At 40.5% G+C, this 25,283-nt stretch overlaps 1 pseudogene; it reads left to right on the top strand.

Annotated features, from left to right (window-relative positions):
• Positions 1–228: 228 nt before the first annotated feature.
• LOC136387049 (histone-lysine N-methyltransferase PRDM9-like) lies at positions 229–24,969 on the top strand (annotated as a pseudogene).
• The last annotated feature ends 314 nt before the right edge of the window (positions 24,970–25,283 follow it).

The raw sequence follows: 25,283 nt of genomic DNA on the forward strand, positions 1-25,283 counted from the left end.
GCGGGGTGGCCGGAGCAGGGACGCAGATGGGATTTTGTTGGGGGGGGGGCGGTGGACGGCGCTGAGGGAGCGGCAGAGCACTGAGGGAGGCGGGGGAAGCCTGGACCCAGCGGGGCGACCGGCAGTTCCTGCCGGCTGCTGCCGGGAGTCACGTGGCCGCGTCTCCACCCAGGCCCCCAAAGCCTTCAGGGACATCCGCGCTTCCTTCTCCCGGGAGGGGTGGCCGCCATGGGTGACTGGGAGAAGGTGCGCTGCCCCAACGTGGAAAGGAACCAGGACGCACTGCTGCGCACAGGTGACGTTGCACTGGAACCAGGGTGTGGGATCCGCGGGCGGCAGGAAGGCCCACCTGGGTGGGAGCTGCTACCTCACGCACTTCGCTTTGGGGACCACAATTTTGTTTCTCCCCAGGCCTCAGAGCCCCTCGAACCGCTTTCATGGTTCACGGCTCGCAGAACGCCAAAACCCCGGCGAAGGACACTGAGGACTCGCATGAAGAATGGACTCCGAGGCAGCGAGGTGAGGGGCCACAGGCATGGCGCTGCCCTTTTGAAACTGACGGGTCGTCAGTTCCTGTCCTGTCACCTGACCTGAGTGAGTTCTAAATGGGCCACCTGGGGTGTGTGAGCCTCCTTGCACATTTAATCTGGGCAGGGCTCCTGGTGTAAAAGGGGCTGAGTGGTGTGTGCTTTGTGTGTTCTGTCTCATAAGCTAAGGAGGAGCAGAGATTGCGTTTAGCAAACAAGCGCGATGCAAACAGTGCATTGTGTAGTAAGGGGCAATTTGCTACACCACTTCTATGTGTAAATAATTACACATATTTATAGATGTGTTAATGAGCAGGAATGGTAGAGAAGTATAAAAAGCACGTAAGAAACAACTCATTCAGAGCGCTTGTCATCACAAGACAATGAGGAAAGTCTGGCCGATGAGCAGTGCTCCAGGACAGGGCTATCTGGGCAGTGCCGGCCACATTGCAGATCAGAAAGGATTAATCCTGGTGATTAAGGCAGCTGGGGTTGTGAGCCAGGGACCATTGTATCAGGTCCTGTGTCAGCCATCTCTTCAATGTGTCTGAAAAACACTCTAGTTAAAAATTCGGTAAGAGAAAATTATTTGTAGATTTCAGTTCCTCTGAGTCCTTTAGAAAGGCTAATAAGTATGACCTAGGTATGTGGGGTGGACTTTGGATAGGCCTGGATTTAAGCTCTACTAAATTCAGAGTTAATTTAGCACTGGAGATTTGGGCAAATTTTACAAATTCTCTGAGCTCTTGAATACTAATGTGTAAGGTGAGGATACATGCATGTATTCTTTGACAGTATTCAATTCAATTTATTTATTTGCATATGTATTTGTTTATATTTTAGGTAAGTTGAGGGGAGATAGTGAGGCTGTCTCCCATATGCACTTTTACCAGGATCTACCTGGCAACCACAATTTTTGAATACTGAACTGGTTTTTAGCACCTCAGAATGATGTGCTTCAGCTAACTGAGTCTTCCTCAGTACCCAGGGCCAATACTAGAACCAATTGAGCTGCTAGCTGCAGAAAAGAAAGAAGGAGAGAAGTGGGAGATGGAGGGGTGGAGGAGATGGTTGCTTCTCCTATGTATCCTGAATGAAATCACACCTGGGACATACAATGGGCCAACACTCTATCCACTGAGCCAGTGACTAGGGCTTAAATTCAATATAAAAAAACTGACACCTGCGCCTGACCGGTTGGGGGCGCAGTGGATAGAGCATCGGACTGGGATGTGAAAGACCCAGGTTTGAGACCTCGAGGTCGCCAGCTTGAGCGAAAGCTCATCTGGTTTGAGCAAAAGCTCACCAGCTTGAGCCCAAGGTCACTGGCTCGAGCAAGGGGTTACTTGGTCTGCTGAAGGCCTGCAGTCAAGGCACATATGAGAAGGCAATTAACGAAAAATTAAGGTGTTGCAATGCGCAACAAAAAACAATTGATTGATGCTTTTCATCTCTCTGGTCCTGTCTGTCTGTCCCTGTCTATCCCTCTCTCTTACTCTCTCACTCTGTCTCTGTAAAAAACAAAAAACCAAAAAACTGACACTTACATGTTGTCCAGTAAATACACCCCTGATACTAGCGACCATACCCTGTTGGTGTTGTATACTAGGCCTTTCCTCAATACCTTACATATACTGTGCCCTAAATATATATTTTATGTATAGCTAAAAGTTGGGAAATTAAGCCTTATAATGAGAAGATCTAGAAACAAAGATTGAATTGACCATCTGTAGTCAGAGGCTTACTATTATAGAGACTTTCTGAGCCAATAGTTGGCAAAGGACAATACCAGAGTTTAAAGAAGTATGGGTGATAATTTGATCGGAGGAGAGTATGTGTTTTTTGACAAAGTAGGGACTAATACCTCAGACTCCACCAAACTCACTCTTCTCCAACTTAGAACTCAGGAGAAAGGAGACTGAAGTAAAGATGTATAGCCTACGAGAAATAAAAGACCATGTGTACCAAGAGGTCAGCGATCCCCAGGATGATGACTATCTCTGTAAGTGACCCTCACAAAGCATGTTATCTCTTCATACAATAATTTCATTGGTCATTTGACCATTAGAGAATTCCATTCCCCTATGGATCTGCACTACAGAATGGAGGCTCAATGATGTGAGTTCCTGGGCTCTCTCTGAAACTCTATACATCCAGGAACATGCACTACACTTTCCCTAATCCCTGTTACTCTCACCCCCAGATTGTGAGAAGTGTCAGAACTTCTTCATTGACAGTTGTGACGTGCATGGGCCCCTGATATTTGTAGAAGACAGTGCAGTGAATAAGAGGCATCCAAACCACGCAGCCCTCACTCTGCCTCCTGGGTTGAGAATCAGACCATCAGGCATTACTGAGGCTGGGCTTGGAGTGTGGAATGAGGCATCTGCTCTGCCAGTGGGTCTGCACTTTGGCCCTTATAAGGGCCAGATCACAGAAGATGAAGAGGCAGGCAACAACGGATACTCCTGGCTGGTGAGTATTTACCTCTTCCCCTGTCTTGTGGCTTCCCACATCCCTCCCATAGCTATGTGGAAACTGTCTTTCTACATGCTAGGACATGGAGGGAGACAATATGGTTAGCTCTGGGTACTGAGTGGACTTTGTAGACCATGGAGCTCCTGTTGAGGATCACAGGTTAAGTGGGAGCAATGTGGTAGAGACACAAAGGAATTCCTCCTCCCAGCCCTAAGTGGACAGGTCAACTCAGATGTAATGAGTATAGAAAACTATCATGTGATCATGAGTGGAAATGCATGCAAGCTGAAAGAGCTTTGTTGACAGTAGAGAAAATACCTCCACATGCAAAAAAATCCTTTATTTTTTCTTCCTAAAATGCAGACCACCAAAGGAAGAAACTGTCATGAGTATGTGAATGCAAAGGATGAATCCTGGGCCAACTGGATGAGGTAAGGCCAAGAAATTTCGGGGAGTCACGGAGAACACTCATCCCTCTCAGGCCCATACATCTTTTCTTCTCATCATGCCTCCCTCAGTGGTCTCCCTCAATCCTCTGTTCCTCTTTTTTCTTTATTTGGTGCTCTCTCAAGGAAAAAGGTATTTAGAGGAAAAAAGGCAATAAAAATATAGCATATGTCCTCAAAATATAAATCTCTATGCTAGACAAAATTTAGGCACTGGAAAAAAATTTTGAGGGCCTGGATAACACTTTAATTGATGAACATTATTTTAGCAAGTCCTTACTATATTCCAGTTTAGAGGAAGGTATTCATTATTAAAACAGATCATATAATCCATCTTCTTATGGAGGACAAATTGCAGACAGAGTGAAACAATTGATTTTAGAAATGTTTAACTATAATTTTTCTATTTTTTGAGAAGTGCACAGTGCCAGGATACCTAAACCAAGGATAGCCTAGAACTGTGAGGGCAGCAAATTATCCCAGCCTCACTTCTAACTAGAAGTGAGTTCTGAAGCTTGCAGAGCAATGATCATTAACCACTATCCTAGGGGCTCTTTTATCAGAGGCTACAGAATGTGAATAAGCTATTATTGTTCTTTATGATTTTGCTAAGTTAAAGACACCTCCAAGTCCCGATATGTTGGCTCAGCAGTAGAGCATCAGCCCGATCATGGAAGTCCAGGGTTTGATTCCCAGCCAGGGTACACAGAAGTGCTCATCTGCTTCTCTACCCTTCTTCCTCTCTTTCATCTCTATCTCTCTCTTCCCCTCCCATAGCCAAAGCTATATTGGAGCAATTTTGGCCTGAGCACTGAGGATGGCTCCATAGCTTCTGCCTCAGTTGCTAGAATGGCTTCAGTTGGACCGGTGCAATGCTGAAATGGGTTGAGTATCGCCCCCTGGTGGGCATTTCAGGTGGATCCTGTTTGGGCGCATGCAGGAGTTTGTCTGCCTCCCCATTTCTCACTTCAGTGGGGCAGGGAGACCTCCAGGTTTTTTGGGAACCTGGGTGAGGCATCAAATACTACCTAAATAAAATGTGAGGAGAATGAAGTAATGCCTCTCAAAAAAAGATGAACTCGCATTGAGTATTGAATAATGTGAACTAATCTAGACACAGAGTCCAACATCAACTAGCAAGTTCTGTGATATAAACAGGACCTGAGTTAGTTTAGAGAAGCTAGAGGTCACTGGGTTTTATGGCCAATCAGGGTGGAGGTTACATCTGGAATTGGCTTTGGAAAATAGTATTAGGCAGGATAATCATTGTAAGCAGGACCTGGAGATAGGAAGTAGTATGACATTGTGAGAGGCACAGACATTGAACAGAAGGTTCTCCGGGAGCACTGTGGGAGTGGGTGATATCAGAGCCCAAGTGTCAGGTGCAGAGCTGGTCATGGATCTGAGAGGTAATAGGAACTCATCGCCTGTGTGTTTCTTTTCTTTCACCTGCCTCAATCCCAGGTATGTGAACTGTGCCCAGGATGATGAAGAGCAGAACCTGGTGGCCTTTCAGTATTGCAAGCAGATTTGCTACCGAACCTGCCAGTTCATCAAGCCAGACTGTGAACTGCTAGTCTGGTACAGTGACAAGTATGGCCAGAAGCTGGCCATCAACTACGGAAGCAAGCAGAGAGAGCTCTCAGCAACTAGAGGTGGGCACAACCATTCTTCAAAATGGAAAGAAAAAAAAGAACTCACCTTAGAACTGTTCATGGTACACTCTAAAGCAGGGGTCTCAAACTCGCGGCCCACGGGCCACATGCGGCCCGCAGACTAATCCACGAAGTTCAAAATATTTTGGATAAAATTAAGTAAGCCTAGGGGCCTACTTGTATTTTTCATTTCTCTAGCATCCTAGCTAGATATTAGCTTCATTAACAGCAGTTGTGATGCGAACTACAGTTTCTGGTCGTTTTGTGACACTGAGTAAACTGCATGTACGATTGTGCTTGTTGTACTGATTTTTTTTTGTTTTCAACTGCAGTGAGAAAACTGTTGCATAACAGTTGCCTTTTGTAGACCTAGTGCGGCCCGCCAAACGGCTGTGATCTTGCTCTGCGGCCCACATGCTGAGTTGAGTTTGAGACCCCTGCTCTAAAGTCAGTAAGATTTTGAATCAGATGGTTCAGAAATTAAAAATTCATTTCCTATGTCTTTGATTCTTAAAAGAAATTTTTATATTTTTTACTTTTTTAGATTTTTTTCTTCTTTATTTTTTTAAATTTAATTAATTGTGGTTTTTTTTTAAGGATTATAAAAGTTATATTTATTCACGATGCTACATTTATTGCATTCCCTTAGAGAAATGGAGATCTGTTTATGTACCCAATTTGCACATACAAAACTTCATACAAATTATGTGTAGCACATAAAGGCCTCTGGTACAGCTAAAATCCTGACACTATAATTGGGGTAATCCTGTTGCAAGGTGTCTAGTTTATCAAGTTTGTCCATAGAAAATTAAGCACTGGAATTACAGTCAGTCTCACGGATCACATGTAGAAATTATTTCAAAATATAATAAAATAAAACTTTTAATTCTCTAAAACTCAAAAAAGGTAAACTGGAAGGGGATACATTTTGTTACTCATTTCAATTTAACATGACAAATTCACACCTAATTTTCTCTGGGAAAAAATGATCACTGTAGGGTTGACATTATATTTACAAGCTGCGGCTGCTTTAGAAGGTATTTTGTCAAAAGTTTTGCCAAACAATTAAAAAAAATAATATTCCTCTCATAAAATGGTACGACATGTTAAGGAACCAGAAGATTCTAAATGTCTTTTCCTATACAACTAAAAGGCCATTTCGTGTTTACATAGATTCTAGGGTCACCCCAAATGCATCTCCCCTCCCCCTATTCCCCTCAACATCTTTCTTGCCCCTTCCCTAAAGTGCCCTCCCTCTTCTGTTCAGGTTTATCCCATCCTATCATCCCCTTCCCTCTGTCCTCTTTTCCTCTGGTCCCTATGATTCTTCCTCTGTCTCTATTCCATTCCTCAGTTCACATTATTCCTTGGATTCCTCAAATGAGTGAGGTCATATATTTTTTATTCTCTGCCTGGCTTATTACACTCAAAATAGTTTCCAGGTCCCTCCATATTGTTGCAAAAGGTAATATTTCCTTCTTTTTCATAGCCCCATAGTATTCCATTGTATATATGTACCACAGCTTTTTAATCCACTTGTACACTGATGGACACTTGGGCTGTTTCCAAATCTTTGCTATTGTGAACAATGCTGCCATAAATATGGGGGTGCATTTCTTCTTTTCAAACAGTGCTATGGTGTTCTTGGGGTATATTCCTAACAGTGGTATAGCTGGGTCAAAGGCAGTTCGATTTTTAATTTCTTGAGGAATCTCCATACTGTTTTCCACAGTGGCTGCACCAGTCTGCATTCCCACCAGCAGTGCAGGAGGGTTCCCTTTTCTCCACATCCTCGCCAGCACTTATTCTGTGTTGTTTTGTTGATGAGCGCCATTCTGACTGGTGTGAGGTGATATCTCATTGTGGTTTTAATTTGCATTTCTCTAATCATTAGTGATGTTGAACATTTTTTCATATGCCTATTGGCCATCTGTGTGTCCTCTTTGGAGAAGTGTCTATTCATTTCTTTTGCCCATTTTTGGATTGGATTGTTTGTCTTCCTGGTATTAAGTTTTACAAGTTCTTTATAAATTTTGGTTATTAACCCCTTATCAGACGCTATGTCAAATATATTCTCCCATTGTGTAGTTTGTCTTTTTATTCTGTTCTTATTGTCTTTAGCTGTGCAGAAGCTTTTTAGTTTGATAAAGTCCCATTTGTTTATCCTGTCTTTTATTTCACTTGCCTGTGGAGACAAATCAGCAAATATATTGCTGCGAGAGATGTCAGAGAGCTTACTGCCTATGTTTTCTTCTAAGATGCTTATGGTTTCACGGCTTACATTCAAGTCTTTTATCCATTTTGAGTTTATTTTTGTGAGTGGTGTAAGTTGGTGGTCTAGTTTCATTTTTTTGCAGGTAGCTGTCCAGTTTTCCCAACACCATTTGTTGAAGAGGCTGTCTTTACTCCATTGTATTGTCTTACCTCCTTTGTCAAATATCAGTTGTCCATAGAGCTGTGGGTTTATTTCTGGGTTCTCTGTTCTGTTCCATTGATCTATATGCCTGTTCTTATGCCAGTACCATGCTGTTTTGAGTACAATGGCCTTATAATATAACTTGATATCTGGAAGTGTGATACCTCCCGCTTTTTTCTTCCTTTTCAGGATTGCTGAGGCTATTCGTGTTCTTTTTTGGTTCCATATAAATTTTTGGAATATGTGTTCTATGTCTTTGAAGTAAGTCATTGGTATTTTCATTGGTATTGCATTGAATTTATAAATTGCTTTGGGTAATATAGACATTTTAATGATGTTTATTCTTCCTAACCATGAGCATGGTATATGCCTCCACTTATTCGTATCTTCCCTGATTTCTTTTATCAATGTTTTATAATTTTCCGAGTACAAGTCTTTAATCTCCTTGGTTAGATTTATTCCTAGGTACTTTATTTTTTTGGTTGCAATGGTAAAGGGGATTGATTCCCTGATTTCTCTTTCTGACAGTTCATTATTAGTGTATAAAAATGCCTCTGATTTCTGAGTATTGATTTTATATCCTGCCACCTTGCCAATTCTTTTATCAGGTCTAGTAGTTTTTTGACTGAGACTTTAGGGATTTTCTATATACAATATCATGTCATCTGCAAATAATGATAGTTTTACTTCTTCTTTTCCAATTTGGATGCCTTTTATTTCTTTTTCTTGTCTGATTGCTGTGGCTAGGACTTCCAGAACTATGTTGAATAAGAGTGGTGAAAGGGGGCACCCCTGCCTTGTTCCTGATCTTAAGGGGATTGCTTTTAATTTTTGCCCATTGAGTATGATGTTGGCTGTGGGTTTGTCATAGATGGCCTTTATCATGTTGAGGTATGTTCCCTGTATTCCCACTTTGCTGAGAGTTTTGATCATGAATGGGTGCTGGACTTTATCAAATGCTTTTTCTGCATCTATTGAAATTATCATGTGGTTTTTCTCCTTTCTTTTGTTTATGTGATGAATCACATTGATTGATTTGCGAATATTGTACCAGCCTTGCCTCCCAAGAATAAATCCTACTTGATCATGGTGTATGATTTTTTCCATATATTGCTGGATCCGGTTTGCTAATATTTTGTTGAGGATTTTTGCATCTAAGTTCATCAGGGATATTGGCCTATAATTTTCTTTTTTTGTGTTGTCTTTGCCTGGTTTTGGAATCAGAATTATGCTCGCCTCATAAAAGGAGTTTGGAAGTCTTCCTTCCTCTTGAATTTTTTGAAATAGCTTGAGAAGGATAGGAGTTAGTTCTTCTTTGAATATTTGGTAGAATTCACTTGTGAAGCCATCAGGCCCAGGACTTTTCTTTTTTGGGAGTTTTTTGATAGCTGTTTCAATCTCATTTGTTGTAATTGGTCTGTTTAGGTTTTCTGATTCTTCCAGATTGATTTTTGGAAGATTATATGATTCAAGGAATTTGTCCATTTCATCTAGGTTGTCTAGTTTTTTGGCGTACAGTTCTTCATAGTATTTTCTTACAATATTTTGTATTTCTGTTGTGTCAGTTGTTATTTCTCCACTCTCGTTTCTAATTTTATTTATTTGAGTCCTCTCTCTTTTTTTCTTGGTGAGTCTTGTTAAAGGTTCATCAATCTTGTTTACCTTTTCAAAGAACCAGCTCCTGGTTTCATTGATCCTCTGTATTGTTTCTTTAGCCTCTATGTCATTTATTTCTGCTCTGATCTTTATTATTTCCTTCCTTCTACTAGCTCTGGGCTTTACTTGCTTTTCTTTTTCTAGTTCTTTTAGATGCAGGGTTAAGTTGTTTATTTGAGCTTTTTCTAGCTTCTTGAGGTATGCCTGTAATGCTATAAACTTCCCTCTCAGGACTGCTTTTGCTGTGTCCCATAAATTTTGAGATTTTGCTTGCTCATTATCATTTGTTTCTAGGAATTTTTTTTTATAATAATTTTATTTTTTTAATGGGGTGACATCAATAAATCAGGATACATATATTCAAAGATAACAAGTCCAGGTTATCTTGTCGTTCAACTATGTTGCATACCCATCACCCAAAGTCAGATTGTCCTCTGTCACCTTCTATCTAGTTTTCTTTGTGCCCCTCCCCCTCCCCCTTTCCCTCTCCCATTCCCCCCTCCACCCCGTAACCACCACACTCTTATCAATGTCTCTTAGTTTCACTTTTATGTCCCACCTACGTATGGAATAATGCAGTTCCTGTTTTTTTCTGATTTACTTATTTCGCTTCGTATCATGTTATCAAGATCCCATTATTTTGCTGTAAATGTTCCGATGTCATCATTTCTTATGGCTGAGTAGTATTCCATAGTGTATATGTGCCACATCTTCTTTATCCAGTCATCTATTGATGGGCTTTTTGGTTGTTTCCATGTCCTGGCCACTGTGAACAATGCTGCAATGAACATGGGGCTGCATGTGTCTTTACGTATCAATGTTTCTGAGTTTTTGGGGTATATACCCAGTAGAGGGATTGCTGGGTCATAAGGTAGTTCTATTTGCAGTTTTTTGAGGAACCACCATACTTTCTCCATAATGGTTGTACTACTTTACATTCCCACCAACAGTGTATGAGGGTTCCTTTTTCTCCACAGCCTCTCCAACATTTGCTATTACCCGTCTTGTTGATAATAGCTAATCTAACAGGGGTGAGGTGGTATCTCATTGTAGTTTTGATTTGCATTTCTCTAATAACTAATGAAGCTGAGCATCTTTCATATATCTGTTGGCCATTTGTATTTCTTCCTGGGAGAAGTGTCTGTTCATATCTCTTCCCATTTTTTTATTGGATTGTTTGTTTGTTTGTTGTTGAGTTTTATGAGTTCTTTGTAAATTTTGGATATAGGCCCTTATCTGAGCTGTTGTTAGAAAATATCATTTCCCATTTAGTTGGCTTTCTGTTTATTTTGTTATCAGTTTCTCTTGCTGAGCAAAAACTTCTTAGTCTGATGTAGTCCCATTCATTAATTTTTGCCTTCACTTCTCTTGCCATTGGAGTCAAATTCATAAAATGCTCTTTAAAACCCAGGTCCATGAGTTGAGTACCTATGTCTTCTTCTATGTACTTAATTGTTTCAGGTCTTATGTTTAGATCTTTGATCCATTTTGAGTTAATTTTTGTACAGGGGGACATACTGTAGTCCAGTTTCATTCTTTTGCATGTGGCTTTCCAGTTTTCCCAGCACCATTTATTGAAGAGGCTTTCTTTTCTCCATTGTGTGTTGTTGGCCCTTTATCAAAAATTATTTGACTATATATATGTGGTTTTATTTCTGGCTTCTCATTCTGTTCCCATTGGTACTGAGTGTCTATTTTTTCTGCAATACCATGCTGTTTTGATTGTCGTGGCCCATATAATAGAGTTTGAAGTCAGGGTATTGATATGCCCCCAGCTTCATTCTTTTTCTTTAGGATTGCTTTGGCTATTCGGGGATTTTTATAGTTCCATATAAATCTGATGATTTTTTGCTCTATTTCTTTAAAAAATGTCATTGGAAATTTGATGGGAATTGCATTAAATTTGTATATTGCTTTGGGTAATATAGGCCATCTTGAATATATTTATTCTTCCTATCCAAGAACAAGGAATATTCTTCCATCTCATTGTATCTTTTTTCAATTTCCTTAACAATGCTTTAGTTTTCATTATATATGTCCTTTACATTCTTTGTTATGTTTATTCCTAAGGTATTTTATTTTTTTTGTTGCAATCGTGAAGGGGATTATTCTTTTGAGTTCGTTCTCAATATTTCATTGTTGGCATATAGAAAGGCTATTGACTTCTGTATGTTAATTTTGTATCCTGCGACCTTACTGTATTGGCTTATTGTTTCTAGTAGTCTTTTATGTGGATTCTTTGGGGTTTTCGATGTATAGGATCATATCATCTGCAAAAAGTGATACCTTTACTTCTTCTTTTCCGATATGGATGCCTTTTATTTCTTTGTCTTGTCTGATTGCTCTGGCTAGAACCTCTAGCACCACATTAAATAAGAGTGGAGAGAGTGGACAACCCTGTCTTGTTCCTGATTTAAGGTGGAAAGCCTTCAGTTTTATGCCATTTAATATGATGTTAGCTGATGGTTTATCATATATGGCCTTTATCATGTTGAGATATTTTCCTTCTATACCCATTTTGTTGAGAGTCTTAAACATAAATTGTGTTGTATTTTATCGAAAGCCTTTTCTGCGTCTATTGATAAGATCATGTGGTTTTTGTTCTTTGTTTTGTTGATATGGTGTATTATGTTAACCGTTTTACGTATGTTGAACCATCCTTGAGATTCTGGGATGAATCCCACTTGATCATGATGTATTATTTTTTTTAATATGTTGTTGTATTCGATTTGCTAGTATTTTGTTTAGTATTTTAGCATCTGTATTCATTAGAGATATTGGTCTGTAGTTTTCTTTTTTTGTGCCATCCTTGCCTGGTTTTGGTATGAGGGTTATGTTGGCCTCATAAAATGTGTTTGGAAGTATTGCTTCTTCTTCAATTTTTTGGAAGACTTTGAGTAGAATAGGAACCAAGTCTTCTTTGAATGTTTGATAGAAATTCGCTGGTATAGCCGTCAGGGCCTGGACTTTTATTTTTGGGGAGGTTTTTAATGGTTTTTTCTATTTCTTCTCTGCTGATAGGTCTGTTTAGGCTTTCTGCTTCTTCTTGACTCAGTCTAGGAAGGTTGTATTGTTCTAGGAATTTATCCATTTCTTCTAGGTTGTTGAATTAGTGGCATAAAGTTTTTCATAGTATTCTACAATAATTCTTTGTATATCTATGATGTCTGTGGTGATTTCTCCTCTTTCATTTTGGATTTTGTTTATATGAGTTCCTGTCTCTTTTTTCCTTGGTAAGTCTTGCCAAGGGTTTGTCAATTTTGTTGATCTTTTCAAAGAACCAGCTCCTTGTTCTATTAATTTTTTCTATAGTTTTTCTGTGCTCTATTTCATTTATTTCTGCTCTGATTTTATTATCTCCTTTCTTCGGCTGGTTTTGGGTTGTCTTTGTTCTTCTTTTTCTAGTTCCTTAAGGTGTGAAGTTAAGTGGTTCACTTCGGCTCTCTCTTGTTTGTTCATATAGGCCTGAAGTGATATGAACTTTCCTCTTATTACTGCTTTTCCTGCATCCCAGAAATTCTGATATGTTGTATTTTCATTTTCATTTGTCTGTATATGTCTTTTGATCTCTGAACTTATTTATTCTTTGACCCATTCATTTTTAGAAGTATGTTGTTTAGTTTCCCCATTTTTGTGGGTTTTTTCCCCCTCTTTTTTGCAGTTGAATTCTAGTTTTAAGGCTTTATGATCACAGAATATGCTTGGTACAATTTCAATTTTTCTGAATTTGCTGATGTTGTCTTTGTGGCCCAACATATGGTCAATTCTTGAGAATGTTCCATGTACACTGGAGAAAAATGTATACTCAGTCGCTTTGGGATGAAATGTCCTGTAGATGTCTATCATATCCTGTTGTTCTAGTATTTCGTTTAAGGCCACTATATATTTATTGATTCTCTGTTTGGATGACCGATCTAGAACCGTCAGCGGTGTATTGAGGTCTCCAAGTATGATTGTATTTTTGTCAGTTTTTGTTTTAAGGTCAATAAGTAGCTGTCATATATTTTGGTGCTCCTTGTTTGGTGCATATATATTAAGGATTATTATGTCTTCTTGATTCAGTGTCCCCTTAATCATTATGAAATGACCATTTTTGTATCTGAGTACTTTTCTGTCTTGTAGTCAGCATTATCAGATATGAGTATTGCTACACCTGCATTTTTTTGGGTGTTGTTTGCTTGGAGTATTGTTTTCCAGCCTTTCACTTTGAATTTGTTTTTATCCTTGTTACTTAGATGAGTTTCTTGTAGGCAGCATACAGTTGGATTTTCTTTTTTAATCCATTCTGCTACTCTGTGTCTTTTTATTGGTGAGTTTAATCCATTTACATTTAGTGTAATTATTGACACTTGTGGTTCCCTATTGCCATTTTATATATTGCTTTCTGTTAGTTTTGTGTCTTGTTTGATTCTTCTCTTTCGTTTTTTCTATCTTTTGTTTTTATTTGGTTGTATTCCATACATCTTTCCTCTGTTGCTATCTTTTTTAATTCATGTGCTTCTGTGGTGGTTTTTTCAATGGTGGTTACCATTAGTAATGAAAAGGGTACCTACCCTGTTCATTGTAGTCGCACTATTTTGTGAGTACTTTTGCACTCATCGTCCTTTGCTACTGTTAATCTCATCCTTCTCCCCCCTTTCTTTTTGTTGTCACAGTTTAAAGTTGGTTTTATTGTTTTCTTCTTGGAGCTTTTACTTGTGGCTCTGTTTTTTTTTGTTCTTTGTATCTGATTGGAGAACCCCTTTAGTATTTCCTGGAGTGGGGGTTTTCTGATGATAAATTCTCTCATCTTTTCTGTATCTGTGAATGTTTTTATTTCTCCTTCATATTTGAAGGATAGCTTTGATGGGTATAGTATTCGTGGCTGAAAGTTCCTCTCTTTCAGGACTTTAAATATTGGGGTCCACTCTCTTCTAGCTTGTAGAGTTTCTGCTGAGAAATCTGATGATAATCTAATAGGCCTTCCTTTATATGTTGTATTCTTCTTTTCCCTGGCTGCCTTGAGAATTTTTTCTTTGTCATTGGTTTGTGTCATCTTTATTATGATGTGCCTTGGAGTGGGTTTGTTGGGGTTAAGAAAACTCGGTGTTCTGTTTGCTTCTTGAATTTGAGGCTTTAGTTCTTTCCACAGGCTTGGGAAGTTCTCATCTATTATTTGTTTGAGTATATTCTCCATTCCATTTTCTTTCTCTTCTCCCTCTGATATACCTATTATTCTTATGTTATTCTTTTGATGGAGTCAGATAATTCCTGTAGGGCTATCTCATGTTTTTTATATTTTTGAGTCTCTTTCTTCTTCTCTCTGTTGTGCCTCAAGTTGCTTGTCTTCTATTTCACTAATCCTCTCTTCTATCTGCCTGTTCTATTAGCTAAGCTTGTTACCTTCGTTTTTCAGCTCGTGAATTGAGTTTTTCATCTCTGTTTGATTTGTTTTTATAGTTTCAATTTCCTTGGTAATATAATTCTTTGTGTTCATTGAGTTGTTTTCTGAGCTCCCTAAATTGCCTTTCTGTGTTTTCTTGTATATCTCTGAGTATTTTTAGGATTTCTATTTTAAATTCTCTGTCATTTAGCTCCAAGGTTTCCAATATCTTAAATCTTTTTCTCCATAGATTTTTCCTCATCTAGCTGTGTTACCTCTCTTTCTTTTGTATCCATGATATTCGATTTTCTCTTCCTTATGGGCATCTGAGGGTGGTTTTAGTTGATAGTATTAATGAGAATTTAATAAAGAATAAAAAGTTAAAAAAATAAAAAAAAAATAAAAGAAGTGCTTTTTTTAAAAAAAATTAATAATGAAATAAAGAAAAATAAAATTAATAAAAATTTTTAAAAAAAAATTATTACCCCTCCTTTTTTTCCTCTCCTCTCCTCTCCCCTCTTTCTTGATAAAATCTTGTGGTGGACTGTGAATTATAACAAACAATGCCTGTGATGGAGGGCCTGAATTGGGGAAAAGTAATAAAGGGTCAAAAAAAAAAAAAAAAAAGAAAAAAAAAAGAAAAAAGATAAAAAAATAAAGAAAAAAAAAGAGGTATGGACCCACAAAAAGCAAATAAGGAAAAAATTTTGGTCAAGAATAAAATGATTTGCTTTTAGGTGTTGGTTGTCTAAGAGTTATGATGAGAGGAATAAGAGGAAAACGGAAAAATTTGGGGACAAATTTAAAAATTACTATTTTATTTAGTGGAACAAGAACTAGATAAAATGGAGAGCCAGGGATGGGAGCACTGCTAGTGAGTTAAAAAGGTGAAGTAAAAACCCCCAAAATGCCACAATCATAAGTTTGAGTCCCAGATAAGATAATTTGTTTGTTATTGAGGTTTGAATGAGAGGAGATGTAAAGGAGAAAGTAAAGAACTAATATAGAGGGAGAAAAGAAAGAGAGAGAGAGAGAAAAAAAAGAGGGAACCATTAAAAGAAGAAAAAAGAAAGGAGAGAGAGAGAGAGTTAAGGGTTTTGGAGTGCAACCCTCATAGAGTGAAAGGAAGAGAAGAGAAAAATAATGGGAGATGTAACACTTATGGGTAGTGTAGTTCAAGGAGAGGAGAGAATAAGACCGGCAGAGAGTTAATCGGCCAAATTGGAGGAGTAAAAAAAGTATCAAGAATGAAGATCAGAGAAACAAACAAACAAATATAATAAAATGGGATAGGTTATAAAGTCTGCAGATTATTCTTGATTTTGAGAGGTTATCTTCTTGCTTTTTCTTTTCTCTCCCTCTTCCTGGTCAGTGACTCTGTACCCCGGGTTCTGCCCCTTTGGAATGCTCAGGTAGAGGTTTGCAGTTGATAAGTCTCTATGGCAATGTCATGTATTGTGCTTTAGTCTCGTTTGCAGTCGAGGCTCATTAGCATTTATAGGCTCCGACAGTGAGAGGGTCCGTGTTCCTGGAGCCTTTCTCCTAGTCTTTCCTTCCTCAATTAGTAGCCTGATAATCCAGCTATGGGGTTGCTGCTGCCTCTGCCTGGATAGTAAGAGGCTCAATGAGTTGGCAACTCCCCACTCTATTTCCACTCAGCACAGGGCTCTTGGTAAGGCTCAGTCAGTCAGAGCTGCTAGCATAATCAGGCGGGCTTTCCGCCCACTCAAAGACCTCTGGCTCTGCCACTCTGTTCGGTAACACAGGCAGGCGCCCACTTCTGGGGTGCTTGGAGGAAACTCTCACTCACCTTCTGCGTGCACAGACCAGGATATCCGGCCAGCAGTCTCACGCTCTGAGTGAAACCCCCAACCGCATGGAAAAGTTGCAGTGTTGGAATTGAGTCTCGCTCTCTCCCCGTGCGCGGCTTTTGCAAGGCGCTCGGGCAGCCCGAGATTCCGCTTTGGCCCACACAAAGGCCCCTGACTCTTCCCCTCTGTGCGATAACACAGGCGAGCACTGCTGAGGCACTCGGAGGAATCTCTCATTCACTATCTGTGCGCGCAGACCAGGATATGAGGCCGGCCGCGTTTCCCTCTGAGTGAAACCCCCTCCAGCACGGTAAATCTCCACCGTTGGAATTAGTTCTCACTCCCTCCCGTGCGTGGCTTTCCCAGGGCGCTGGGGCTGCCCAGAGATTCTGCCCTCAGCCCACAGAAAGGCCTCTGACCCTGCCTTTCCGTGGGGCAACACGGGCACCCACTCTCGGGGCCTAGGAAGAAATCTCTCGCCCACTAACTGCGCGCACGCCAACCAGGAGACCAGGTAAAATGGCCGCCCCGCTTGTCTTTCTTTGTTTGGGTTTGGTGCAAGTGTTAGCTTGTATTGCCCGGGTTGCCACAGGATCAGTTTTTCCTTGGCTTGGATCTCCGTGCCACAGCCTGGTTCGGCCGTTTGTGCTGCGGCCTGGATCTATTCACCCCCTTTGCCCGCCTTAGTTTCTATATTCACAGTTACCAGAGAAAGCCGCCCTGTTTAGGTTAATGAGGAAGGCGGAGCATTTCTTACTCCCTATTTCCTTCGGGGTTTGGTTATATATTTAGCCAATTTTTTGCTCGACCATACCTTTGGGTGTATTGCGAAACATCTGGAGGCTCCAAGGATAGGTTTTTCTGTTTCTGGTTGAAGATCTTGTTGAGTTTTGGGGGAGATTTATCAGTATCGCTTCCTACCCCACCATTACTCTGACATCATCCTAGGAATTTTTTTTATTACTTCTTTGATTTCATTGTTATCCCATTCTGTATTTAATAACATGCTACTTAGTTTCCATGTGTTTGAGTATTTTTCAGTTTTTCTTTTGTGGTTGATTTCTAGTTTCATGCCATTGTGATGAGAGAAATTGCTTGATATCATTTCAATCTTTTTAAATTTGTTGAGACTGGTTTTGTTTCTTAACCTGTGGTCTATCTTAGAGAATGTACCATGAGCACTTGAAAAGAATGTATATTCTGCTGCCTTAGCGTGAAAGGTGATTAAATCAAGTTGATCTCCTCAGGGGTCCCCAAACTTTTTACACAGAGGGCCAGTTCACTGTCCCTCAGACCGTTGGAGGGCTGCCACATACAGTGCTCCTCTCACTGACCACCAATGAAAGAGGTGGCCCTTCCGGAAGTGCAGTGGGGGGCCGGATAAATGGCCTCAGGGGGCTGCATGGGGCCCGCGGGCCATAGTTTGGGGATGCCTGATAGTGTGTCCTTTAAGTCTGCTGTTTCTTTGTTAATTTTCTCTCTTGAGGATCTATCTAGTGATGTTAGTGGGGTATTGAAATCTCCTACTATTATAGCATTGCTGTTGATCTCACCCTTTATATTCATCAAAGTCTGCTTTATATATTTAGGTGCTCCTATATTAGGTGCATAGATATTTATGACTGTTATATCTTCCTGTTTGATTGCTCCCTTTATTATTATGTAATGACTTTCTTCATCTCTTACTATAGTCTTTGTTTTAAATTCCATTTTGTCTGATATTAGCATTGTTACCGCAGGTTTTTTTTTTTCATTTTCATTTGCATGAAATATTTTTCCCATCCTTTTACCTTCAGTTTATGTGCATCTTTTGTTTTAAGGTGTGTCTCTGTTGTTTTTTGTTTGTTTGTTTGTTTTGTATTTTTATGTAGTTGGAAACTGGGAGGCAGTGAGACAGACTCCTGCATGCGCCCGACTGGAACCCACACGGCATGCCCACCAGGGGGCTAAGGCATGTTTCTTGTAGACAGCATATGTACAGGTCCTGTTTTCCATGCAGCTATCCTATGTCTTTTGATTGGATCATTTAATCCATTTACATTTAAGGTTATTATTGATATGTAGTTGTTCATTGCCATTTTATTCTTTAAAGCTGTATTTCTTCTTTGCTATATTCTTTTCCCACTTTAATCTTTTTACAACAGACCCCTTAACGTTTCCTGCAGCACTGGTTTGGTTGTAATGAATTCCTAATTTTTTAAAAAAATATTCTCTGTTTCTTTTTTTATTTTATTTTTTTCTATTTTTTTAATCTTTTATTTTTATTGAATTCAGAGAGAGGAAGGGGTAAGGGGGAAACAGAAGCATCAATCTGTTTCTGTATGTGCCCCAGCTAAGGACCGAACCAGCCACCTCTGAATTGCAAGACAATGCTGCAGCCAAGCGAGCCATCCAGCTAGAGCCTAATTTTTTTTGTTTTCTCTCTTTTTTTTTTGTCTGGGAAGCTTTTTATTTCTCCTTCAATTTTAAGTGTTAGCCTTGCTGGATAAAGTAGTTTTGGTTGTAGGCTCTTGTTCTGCATTACTTTGAATATTTCTTGCCATGCCCTTTTGGCCTCAAATGTTTCTGATGAGAATCCAGATGTCATTGTTGGGGACTCCTTTGTAGGTGATAGCCTTCTTTTCTTTAGCAGCTTTTAATATTTTCTCTTTATCACTTAGCTTTGACATTTTAATTATAATGTGGCTTGGTCTAGGTCTTTTTGGGTTTCACTTTAATGGAGTTCTCTGTGCTTCTTGAACTTGTGAAATTCTTGCTTGCATCAATTTAGGGAGGTTTTCAGCTATGACTTGATTGAATAAAGTTTCTATCTCTCGTTCTTTCTCTTCTTCTTTAGAAACACCTATGATGCAAATGTCATTTCTCTTCTTGTTATCACAGAGCTCTCTTAGAGTTACCTCAGACTTTTTGAGTCTCTTTTCTTTTTTCTGATCTGCTTCTGTGCCTTCATTTATCATGTTTTCTAACTTGCTGATTCAATCCTCAGCTTCATCCATCCTGCTTTTAATTCCTTCTATTGTGGTCTTCATTTCTGATATTGTATTTATCACCTATGACTGATTCTTTTTTAATATTTCAATCTTTTTTTTATATTTGCTATCTCTTTATTTAGGTGTTCATAATGACCACCCATTGTTGTTTTAAGATCCCTAAGCATCCTAAAAATCATTATTCTAAACTCTGTATCTGACAGTTTGGTTATTTCCATATCACTCAGTTCTTTTTCTGGAGATTTATCTTGTAGTTTCATTTGGATTGCACTTTTCTGTCTTCTCATTATGTGTGTGTGTTTGGGTGTGTTGTTTGTAGATCTGGTTGAGTCTAGGCTTGGTGTTGTCTGCCTACAATTCTTATTTGTGTTATTTCTAGGTCTTGAGTTGTTATCAGCTGTTGTTTATAATCCACTGTCAGGTTTGGCTTTTCTAGTCGAGCCGATTTGAAGACTTGATTTGTTTATTTTTTTCTGAGTTATCTTGGTGGTAGTCTTCTTTACTGATCTCAGCAAGGGGCTTATTTGAAACTGTTCTTGTCCAGGCTTTAGTTTTTCACACTGATTGTTCCTAAATTAATTTGTAATTTAGTTTGGTGGTGTGAGCTGGGAGTCTGTGCATCTGCCAACTCCGCTGCCATCTTCAGGTCTCTCTAGGACAAATATTTCTTGAGAAGTCAATGAATTCCTAAGCCCTTTTGATACTGTTTGTTCACTGCTTCTGCCACTCCCCAGTCACCAAGTGAAATAAGAAACTGCCATTCACCATTAAGCAAGGAATATCAGATTTTTAACACAGCACTAACCATGACTTTCTATGAAGATGAAAAAAAAATTAAGAAATTTAATTTTTTTAAGTGAGACAAAGGAAGATAGATTTCTTAATGTGCCCCAACCAGGATCCACCCAGCAACCCCAGTCTGAGGTCCATACTCAGACTAGCTGTGTTATCCTCAGCGCCTGAGTTCAACACTTGAACCAACTGAACTATCAAGCTGATGATCAAACCAATCAAGCCACTGGCTGTAGGAGGGAAAGAGAGAGAGAAAGGGGAGATAGAGGGGAAGCGAAGCAGATTGTCACTTTTCATGTGTGCACTGACCGGAGTTCAAACCTGGGACGTTCACATGCCAGGCCAACACTCTATCCACTGGGAAAACAAGCATTGGCCTGTTTTCTGAGGGCCACCTCTGTATAGTATATAGGGTAAGAGCAGTTTCAAAGATGCCCAGAAGCCTGAAATGCAGTACTGTGATCCGAGCTAAGATGCTGGAAACTTTCCTGAGTGTGGTGGGATAATGGTGCTGTTCTTGCCTATATGGTGGCTTATTCTTTAAGATTTGCTTTGTTCATTTTTGGAGAATACAGTTTAGTGGTAATCCTCTCAGAGCTTCATTTATCTCCAAGGGAGAGAGGATTATGGTTTAGCTGAAGAGGAATAGAAGCCAGGCATGCAAGAAGTATGATTGCGGGTCCTGGCTAGTTAGCTCAGTTGGTTAGAGCTGCAACCTGTAATACCGAGGTTGAGCCTGTGGCAGGGCACATACTAGAAATGACCAATGACTGCATGTCTAGGTAGAACAATGAATAAATGCCTCTCTTTTTTCTTCTTGTTTTTCTCATTCTGCTCTTCCTCCTCTATTTTTTCTTCCTCCTCTTCCTTTTCTGCTCAAAAATAAATTAATTTTTAAAAAGTATGGTTGGGGAAACATTTTTAAAAGACTTTCCATTGTATATGAAATGGGCTGACACTGAATAAAATCAAGTATGAATATTTGATATGAAGCTTGAGGAAGGACATATTGTTAGTTTATCATCTGTCAAAAACTATGATGGGGCCCTGGCCGGTTGGCTCAGTGGTAGAGCGTTGGCCTGGCGTTCAGAAATCCCGGGTTCGATTCCCAGCCAGGTCACACAGGAGAAGCGCCCATCTGCTTCTCCACCCCTCCCCCTCTCCTTCCTCTCTGTCTCTCTTCCCCTCCTGCAGCGAGGCTCCATTGGAGCAAGGATGGCCCGGGCGCTGGGGATGGCTCCTTGGCCTCTGCCCCAGGGCTAGAGTGGCTCTGGTCACGACAGAGCGAAGCCCCAGAGGGGCAGAGGGTCGCCCCCTGGTTGGCAGAGCATCGCCCCCTGGTGGGCGTGCCGGGTGGATCCCGGTCGGGCGCATGCGGGAGTCTGTCTGACTTTCTATCCCCATTTCCAGCTTCAGAAAAATACAAAAAAAAAAAAAAAAAACCTATGATGGAAGCAATTCCTAGTTGGAATCAGTGGTCTTTATAAAGAACTGTGTTAAAAGCTACATGTAGATAGGAAATGTCAACATTTTCCACCATACAGGGGGTGAAAGAGCCTCTGATGCTACTTGACAGTTCCTCATCTGACAATGCATAGAAAATACCCTTGGCATGTGTTTTCTGGATTTCTAAAGAAGATATACTACATAAAAATCAAAAGAGAAAAGAGACTGTAAAAAAAAACTTTGTGGGGGGAGAAAGAGAATACATTGTCAACCCCATAAGAATGACTTGTGTGACAGGTCTTAACAAAACATATTACCCAGGCAGCCTTGTCAACATCTGTCCTGACCAAAATTTTCTCTTTCAGCAGAACCACAGCCAGAGTTACACTCATGTTCTTCCTTCTCTCTGGCCTTCTCCAGTCAGAACTTTCTCAGTCAACATGTGCAATGCAATCACCCCTTTGATATTCTCCCCGGAACATCTACAAGAAAACACCTCAAATCAAAGGATCCCTACCCAGAGAATGAAAATCAGCAGCAGCCTCATACTAATACACACAACGAGAATGACAAAGCTGAAGGTCAAAAGTTCAAAGAAAAGTCCAAACATTTGATTAAGAGAAGCAGGCCAAGGAGGATTTCAAGGGCCTTTTTCAAACCTCCCAAAGGACACATGGGAAGCTCTAGTGAGCAAGAGAGAATGATACAGAAAGCACCAAGCAGAGGCCAGAAAGTGAATTCAGTGGACACAGAAAAACTGTCTATGAGAGTAGTAATGTCGACAAATGAAACTATCAAATATGGAGATTGTTTGCAAGACTTTGATGATGGGTCCCATCTCCTCAAAAAACAGAGAACACACTCAGATGAGAAGAACTATATTTGCAGGCAGTGTAAGCGAGGCTTTTCACAAAAGTCAGACCTCCTCACACACCAGAGGACACACTCAGGGAAGAAGCCCAATGTTTGCAGGGAGTGTGAACAAGTCTTTTCACTGAAGTCACATCTTCTCACACAGCAGAGAACACACTCTGGGAAGAAACCCTATGTTTGCAAGGAGTGTGAGCGAGGATTTTCACAGAAGTCAACTCTTGTCAGACACCAGAGGACACACTCAGGGCAGAGGCCTTATGTTTGCAGGGGGTTTGAACAAGGCTTTACGCAAAAGTCAGATCTCCGAATACACCAGAGAATACACTCAGGGGAGAAACCCTATGTCTGCAGCGAGTGTGAGCGAGGCTTTTCAATGAAATCAACTCTTGTAAGACACCAGAAGATACACTCAGGGGAGAAACCCTATGTATGCAAGGAGTGTGAACGAGGGTTTGCATGAAAGTCATATCTCTTAATACATCAGAGAACACACTCAGGGGAGAAACCCTATGTTTGCAGCGAGTGTGAGCGAGCCTTTTCAATAAAATCAACTCTCGTAAGACACCAGAAGATACACTCAGGGGAGAAACCCTACGTTAGCAGGGAGTGTGAATGAGGCTTTACACAAAAGTCATGCCTTCTTACACACCAAAGAACACACTCAGGGGAGAAGCCCTATGTTTGCAGGGAGTGTGAACGAGCGTTTGCACAAAAGTCATATCTCCTAATACACCAGAGAACACACTCAGGGGAGAAACCTTATGTATGCAAGGAGTGTGAGTGAGGCTTTACACAAAAGTCAAATCTCCTAAGACACCAGAGAATACACTCAGGGGAGAAGCCCTATGTTTGCAGGGAGTGTGACCAAGGCTTTATGCAAAAGTCAGATCTCTGAATACACCAGAGAACACACTCAGGGGAGAAACCCTATGTATGCAAGGAGTGTGAACGAGGGTTTGCACAAAAGTCATATCTCTTAATACATCAGAGAACACACTCAGGGGAGAAACCCTACGTTTGCAGCGAGTGTGAGCGAGCCTTTTCAATAAAATCAACTCTCGTAAGACACCAGAAGTTACACTCAGGGGAGAAGCCCTACATTTGCAGGGAGTGTGAATGAGGCTTTACCCAAAAGTCACGTCTTCTTACACACCAAAGAACACACTCAGGGGAGAAACCCTATGTTTGCATGGAGTGTGAACGAGGGTTTGCACAAAAGTCATATCTCTTAATACATCAGAGAACACACTCAGGGGAGAAACCCTATGTTTGCAGCGAGTGTGAGCGAGCCTTTTCAATAAAATCAACTCTCGTAAAACACCAGAAGATACACTCAGGAGAGAAGCCCTACATTTGCAGGGAGTGTGAACAAGGCTTTACACAAAAGTCACGTCTTCTTACACACCAAAGAACACACTCAGGGGAGAAACCCTATGTTTGCAGAGAGTGTGAACAAGCGTTTGCACAAAAGTCAGATCTCTGAATACACCAGAGAACACACTCAGGGGAGAAACCCTATGTATGCAAGGAGTGTGAGCGAGGCTTTACACAAAAGTCAAATCTCCTAAGACACCAGAGAATACACTCAGGGGAGAAGCCCTATGTTTGCAGTGAGTGTGAGCGAGGCTTTTCAATGAAGTCAACTCTCCTAAGACACCAGAGGATACACTCAGGGGAGAAGCCCTATGTTTGCAGGGAGTGTGAACAAGGGTTTACACAAAAGTCAAATCTCCTAAGACACCAGAGAATACACTCAGGGGAGAAGCCCTATGTTTGCAGGGAGTGTGAGCGAGGCTTTTCAATGAAATCAACTCTCCTAAGACACCAGAGGATACACTCAGGAGAGAAGCCCTATGTTTGCAGGGAGTGTGAATGAGGCTTTTCAATGAAATCAAATCTCTCACACCAGAGAACACACTCAGGAGAGAAGCCATATGTTTGCAGGGAGTGTGAGCAAGGCTTTCCACTGAAATCAACTCTCCTCTCACACCAGGGAATACACTCAGGAGAGAAGCCGTATGTTTGCATGGAGTGTAATTGAGGCTTTTCAAGGAAGGCACATCTCCTCACACACAAGAATACATTCAGAGGAGAAGCCCTATGTTTGCATGGAGTGTAATTGAGGCTTTTCAAGGAAGGCACATCACCTCACATACCAGAGAACACACTTACAGGAGAAGCCCTATGTTTGCAGGGAGTGTGAACAAGGCTTTACACAAAAGTCAGATCTCCTAAGACACCAGAGAATACACTCAGGGGAGAAGCCCTATGTTTGCAGGAAATGTAATCAAGGCTTTTCACAGAAGTCACATCTCCTCGGACACCATAGAACACACTCAGTGTAGAACTGCTATGTTTGCAGTATGTGTGAGTGAGGTTTTTCACAGAAGTCAACTTTCCTCAGACTCCAGAGGACACAGTCAAGGAAGAAGCCCTTTGTTTACAAAGAGAGAGTGAATTATTAGCATTAAATTGCATCTCTACATTCATAGCTCTTACACAGGTCATATCCCAGCTCTGAGAGGACTTCACAGGAAGTTTACTGAACCCTTATTCTCATAAGATTTTAATTAGTATAGAAGTAACAAAACAACTTCTTCACTTTCATGACAAAAGGTTAGCTTGACAAATAGTTCCTCAAGTGATATGGGAATGTCAACACCAATATTCTTCTGTTCTAATAAATCTTCATAAAACTATGGTGCCCACATAACTCATTCTTCCCCTCCCATCACTGAAAGAAGAGAGTTCCCAGATGGCCACAGAGAACTCACACTGTCAAGCACAGGAACTCAACCCCTAAAAACATGAAAATCTGGAGTCAATTTACA

This window comes from Saccopteryx leptura, unplaced genomic scaffold (assembly GCF_036850995.1).
Source record: "Saccopteryx leptura isolate mSacLep1 unplaced genomic scaffold, mSacLep1_pri_phased_curated manual_scaffold_55, whole genome shotgun sequence".
Lineage (NCBI taxonomy): Eukaryota > Metazoa > Chordata > Mammalia > Chiroptera > Emballonuridae > Saccopteryx > Saccopteryx leptura.